A 6,610-nucleotide genomic window follows, 5' to 3' on the forward strand; every position below is an offset into this window, starting at 1 on the left:
GGAACTGCTAAAAAATTCGGTTTTGGTTTTAATATTTTTTCAAATTGACCCCCCTCTTCTTTTCTCCTTCATCTCTCTTATTTTCTTTGTTAAATACCTTTCTGTTTACCTTTTAAATTAAGTGAATTCTATAACAACAATAATTACTTTTATTATGCCTAAATTTTTAACAAACTGAGATCATCTCTATGAATCCTCATTAACATTTTTAATTAATTAATTCCTCATTTTTTATAAGACAAAATTAGAGTACTCTTTTTCTGTTTCTAACATTAATCTGAAAATGAATTAGACGTTAATTGGCTAAGGAAATTGGTTAAATTGACATCTGATAAAAGAAAAAATCAAACAATTTAGAACATATTAATTAATCCTCAACAGGCAACAGAAAAAAAATGCCATCCTTATGGAACATGCTGGATTAATTGTTTGATAATTCCGTGTATGAAAAATTTGAGGCCTCTTTTCTTACTTAAAATTGATGACATCAAAATGATGAAAGAATGAGTCAAGTGGAAATATTCCGTAGGCGAAAATGAATATGATGCTTTGGATTAATATAGCTGTATCTGCAAATTTTATAATTCTTCAATTACCAATTTTTTATTTTATAATTCTTCTAATTTCATGTACTATATACTATTTAATGTGGAGCTGATAACCAGTTTTGCAAAAATATCCGTTCTGATTATTCTTAGCCTGAAACGATAATTTTGTAGCAACACATTTGTCACAAAACGATGTTAATAAGCATGCACCTCTAATCAAAAGTACATATAATAAGGGAAAATGTTTTCAATCTTCTTACTACACGCACAATAAAATATTGGATTACTAGGATGAAAAAAAATAACCAAAACATACGGCAAAGTGGATTCTTATTTATGAACCTTATGAAAATTGTACTAAGTACAGTAGCCATTGAATATTTAAAAATCGACTAAACCGACCGAACTGTATCGTATCAAATCGATTTTTAGGTTTTTTTTAATAAAAATCGTAGTTTTATATAAATCTATAACCGTACAGATAATTAGGGTAGGTTTTTTATTTTATGAAAATAAACCGAAACAATACCAAATCGTACCGAATAAATTTATAATATGAAAAATATATTTATATATTAAGTTTTAAAATAATAAAGCATTAAATTTTTTTCTTGGGCGTTGGAATTATGAAACAGTTATGAGCCAACAAATAATTAAACTCAAAATCCTAATTTCCAAACCGATCATACTACTCCTATTGCAACTAAATTATTTCCAGCATATTCACTAGCAAGACACAAGGTATTGTAGCGATTATGAGTAGCGAATTACAATGTATTGAATATGTTTCCTTTCGTATGATTTAGATTTATCTTTTTGAATATTTAATCTTCTATAGACTTTATTCTTGAGTCCCAACTTGGTTAATATCTTTGGTATTTATTTAGCTTCTTTTACATTGTTGTAGAATAGTTGATGAATCTATACTTTAGCCATCTTTCATGTTTTCTTAATTCATCATCTTTTAAATTGTAAAAATGTCTAGAGAGTTTTGCCAAGTCTTATAAAAGTACTATGTTATTGCATTCTACTTCTACTAGTGACTTTTACATGATATTTAAAAGAAATTACCAAAACATTAACTGAACTGTACCATACCAAAGAGAAACCGACATGATTGGGACGGTTTCAAAAAGTCTAATTTTGGTTATATATAATAGAATAACCGAAAAATTAGTATGATATAAATTTTATAAAATAACCGACTGAATCGAACCTTTGACATCGTACCCCTAGTACTAAGTACAGTCGCCATTGCACCTCTTTTGCGAAATTTTCAATTTATTCAGATTTGGAAGGGAAGAAGAAGGATTTGAAGGAATAGGATTTCCCACCCCCACCCCCACCCCCCTTTTTCCTGCTAAAGGAAGACAACAATGACGATAATAACAATAACAACAACAACAAATAAAAATCCAGTTTAATTTCATATGTGGGGTATAGGGAGAATATTGTGTACGCAAACCTTATTCATACCTAGAGAAGGTAGAGAGGTTGTTTCCGATAGACCCTCGACTCAAAAAGAGGTGAGAAGAAAGAAGAAGAAAAAGAAATGAAAAAAAAAAGAACAGAAGAAGTAGTACCAAACAGTAATAATAGAAAAATATGATAATTGAAGCGAACAAAATAACATGACGTAATGAAGATTTAAGAATATGAAAATACAAGAGAGCTACTAATACTAGTGGTAAGAAAAGGCAAAAAATTTCTACTACCTACTAACCGTCTACCCTAATTTTGAGCTCCACACTTTCCTATCAAGGGTCATATCCAGTAAGCTGAAGTAGTGCCATGACTTGCCGAATCACCTTTCCTCGGCACTTCTTTGGCCTACCTCTGTCTCTTCTCAAACCCGCCATGACCAATCTCTCACGCCTCCTAACAGGAGTATCAATGCTTCTCCTCTTAATGTGCCTGAACCATCTCAGCCTCATCTCCCGCATCTTGTCCTCTACATGGGCCACTCTCACTTTGTCCCGAATAATTTTATTCCTAATTTTATCTCTCCTTGTATGCCACATATCAATCTCAGCATGGGACATGCGAGTTTTTTCATCTTCTGGACATGAGAGTTCTTGACTACCCAGGACTCCGCCCAATACAATATAGTTGATCTAACCACTACCTTGTTGAATTTACCTTTAAGCCTTAGTGGCACATTCTTATCACCTAGAACACCGGATGCGAGCCTCCATTTCATCTATCTCGGTCCAATATGGTATGTGACATCCTCATTAATCTCCTCGTTACCTTGGATTATAGAACCGGGATAATTTAAGCTACCGCTGTTGGGATAACTTGAGTATCCAACTTCACACCCACGTCCGCTTCATGAGTTCCGTCATTGAATTTGCACTCCAAGTATTCTGTTTTAGTCATGCTCAACTTGAAACCTTTAAATTCCAGGATCATGTCTCCAAATCTCCAACCTCATGTTAACCCCTCCTCACGTCTCGTCGATCAACACTATGCCATCAGCTCTTTTTTTTTTCTGGCTAAAAGAAGAAAGAAAATAGCGGCATTTCAATAAGTTGAATAAAATATTTCGTTAAATCGCTACCTCTAGTATTTCTCTTGATATTTTCATCCAAAAGTTGTTATATCAGGCTTTTACACAAATAAGTTTTACCCATTTTGGTTCAGGATAGATTAGCAGTTAACCAATTCTATTTCATTTCTCTAGAATGGATAGGACCTTGCATGACATAGATAATGCATCTCTTTTTCACTTTCGTCCGTGTAAAGTTTAAGGTAGAGGTGAAATGATTTGAGTTATTTTGATCAAAACGTGCTAAAAATATTCATCGAACCAACTTTCTAATTCCTTATTTTTTTTAATATTGAAGCGAACGAGAACGGCTCCTAGCCAAGTGCTTTGATTCTGATACACATATCACACTACAAGCGCTTTGTAGCAAATGAATGGGCTTCTACATGAACATATGAGAGGTAAAATACTCTAACAAGCGTTAAAAAAGTTCATTACACGTGTATATAAGTTTAAGTCTATTTTGCAATAATATAGGTTAAAGAAAGCAAGCCGACCTCTGCAGGCAGGGAATTCAACCAAAAACAATTGCAGGTGTACAAGCCTGTAAACATTTTCCAAATAGACAAATGTCCGATTTGGCAAATCTCTAACACCATTTAGCATAATCTAATGTGACCTTCGTCCTTGGTTACTTCATTCATCCAATCTTGATACTTGATAAAAGACTTGCTATGATAAAGGGCAGGGTCAAATTAATCCCATTCACATCGAAGCCGAAGGTAGAAAAGTGTATGCTAGCCCCCAAATGACAACAACTCAAGTCTCAAACTAGTATCTCCCTTTTTTTTTTGTGGAGAAATTGTATGTAAATTTTATTGCTCCAGCCTTAAAGAAGCGTTTTATAAACTGTACAAAATAGAGCAGAACCAAAAGGTGAATCCCATCACTAGTGTTGCAGGGGTTGTATGAGATCTAAAATTAATTCTGCAGCATTGACAATTTCCTCTTCACAACAAATGACAACAAAATTATAGAATGTTGAAAAGACAATGCATAAAGCCCAAAGAAAAGCAAATTACAGTCTCCTTGTGAACTTGGTGGTTAAGTCATAAGTGAGCACATAGTTTTAAAAAGCTTACTGCTATTTCATTCTTAAGTGAATTCCAATCTTACATAGAAAATAACATAATCAATAAATCTTACAAACATAGAAATTAATTGAGGTAAGCTATATGGAAATCCTCTATAGTATTCCGGCCTATTCATGTCCATTTCATTCCATATACTAAATAATTTGCATGTTGTTGCATATCATGAATTCTCTAAGTCTACCACTCCTCCAACATCGATAACTAATTTAATCCATCAGTCCATCATCAATATGGATCTTCTGCTTCAAGAACTGCAAAGCCCAAAAAGTACTTCACTGGTCATCCCCTAAACCAGATAGATTTATTTGATCTATCCTTGAAGAAGGATGCCTCAAAAGATTTGCCTGTTGAAACACTCCATGTGCAAGGCTACAGATAAGATACAATGAGGTATCAACTGAGCAACTACCGAAGAGGGGAAATTTTCCACCAGAACCTAACATAAATCAATAGCTTTTAACACCCCGGATGATATGGACAAGACCAGCTAAATACTAGGCTATTGCCAGAGGCATGGCAGTAAGTCAGTAACCTGTCCATGATGCCTAACCAACACATCACTGCACTCTTACCACTAGACCAAAGCCCCAATGTGAAGTAAAGCCAACTCCCATAATCAATCATATCAAGGTAAGTCTTAGAACTTCAGGAAATCCAATTCCATGTTATAAAAGAGATAAAGCTCCTATAATGACAGATAGATGGCTATAACCTATCCATTGCAACCAGTCTAAGTTCTATGTAGACACATAGAAGCATGACTAGGATTTAATTCTAATTACAGAACAGCATATTGGATATACAAATTAGGGGAAAAAATTAACCATTCAAAAACACACATAGCATTTTAGTATATAAATCACAAGGATTTACAATACTAATGAAAACGGAGTATTTTGCCATCAAAATGAACTCCAATCAAAACTTCCAAATGTATCAAGAAAAAGCGAATAACAAGCTCAAGTTTTCATCAATAACTGATAAATTTAACGACAAAAAAGAGGTTCAAAACCCTAGAACAGAAGCATTTGAAAGGACTACTTGGATCTCTGCCTCATCTTTCGGCGCTTCCTCTTCAACCTCCTCATTCTCTTCTTCTTCCACTGTAATAAATTACCCACAATATAGTTTATCAATTAAACGAAAGATACTAAAAGCTTTATGTGACAAAAACAGGAGCAACTACAGGTGATTTGACATTAATTTTGCGAAGAAGTCGTACCTTAGCTCTCATGGCGACAGAGAAGTTGTGTGCGCGATACCGTTTGGTAAAACCCTAACCCTAGAGAACGACAGCTAGGTTTGGGGTTTCAATCAATTTTATACTAAGCTGAAGGGTATGGGCCAAACATGAAGCACATGAAGCACAACTAGTAATTTCTTACTGGGCTTTTGGGCCTTGAGGAAAATAGTAAAAATGATACCAGGTAGCCACCTTTACCACTTAGTAATATAGCCGCATTTGCAAATATTTGAAAAATAGCCAGTTCATTTTTTTGGCGTTTCGAAATGTCTCTTGAAAAAAATTAATTTTCTGCTAGAAGCAGACATTTGTCTTCTCTGCAACAGCAGAAAAAGTGCTTTCTCTTGGTGCTCAAAAATAATCTTCATTCTTGGCCAAACACTTTAAACCTAAAAAATATTACTATTTTCGAAAAAAATGCTTTTGACATCCTAGAAACTTGACCAAACATGCTATTACTTGTGTTTAAGAAATATTGATTATCTTTAAACTATGGATTGCAAGGATTAACAGTTTGTGTTGGATGATTGTTACATATTGTATTCGTATTGTTACTTAATATTATTGTATTATATCATTAAATTCATCGTCATGTAATTATATAATGACATATTTGATGTGATCGCATCGTTACCTTATTTTTTCCTCTCATCTTATCCATCTCTGGTGTGGTTTATCACTTTAGATATAATTCGGAGGCTTCAGCATGTTGGAATTGCAACAACCGGCATATAGTAAAGCTTTATTTATAATTCCATGAGGTGTAAATTCCCTCTTTTTTGGTAGGATGGGGAGAAAGGAAATTAAAGGAGAAAAATAGGAATAAATAAAAATTCCAAGTGAGGTGAGTGCACTATAGTTAATGGTTGCAGAACAAATTAAAGTTTGTCTAAGAACTACAACGAGCAACACTTTAGGTATGTGCACAGCTACACATTACTTCTTGTCTGCTGTAGCAATTCATGAAAGCGAGAAATTTCAATAGAAGAAACACTTTTTGCTTCTATAAGAGGTGAAATAATCTTATTTTGTTTCTATTCCTCAAATTCCTACCTAAATTTTTCATGTCCATGGTTACAGTTTGTCTATCTTATAAACGGAAAGAATTAGTGTATTGGTGAGAATGTTAAAGTCTCCCATGCATACAAAAATAAAATCTCAACAAACTTCTACTACT

General features: G+C 33.7%; 1 long non-coding RNA gene across 1 annotated transcript; it reads right to left on the reverse strand.

The window, feature by feature from the left end:
* Nucleotides 1–4,957: 4,957 nt before the first annotated feature.
* Nucleotides 4,958–5,514, reverse strand: LOC107786654 (uncharacterized). The gene is made up of 2 exons (XR_001648186.2): nucleotides 5,413–5,514; nucleotides 4,958–5,293 (listed from the first exon to the last, which is right to left on the reverse strand). It is a non-coding gene; the product is annotated as an uncharacterized LOC107786654 (long non-coding RNA).
* Nucleotides 5,515–6,610: the final 1,096 nt, after the last annotated feature.

The sequence above is a fragment of the Nicotiana tabacum genome, chromosome 10 (genome assembly GCF_000715075.1).
Source record: "Nicotiana tabacum cultivar K326 chromosome 10, ASM71507v2, whole genome shotgun sequence".
NCBI lineage: Eukaryota > Viridiplantae > Streptophyta > Magnoliopsida > Solanales > Solanaceae > Nicotiana > Nicotiana tabacum.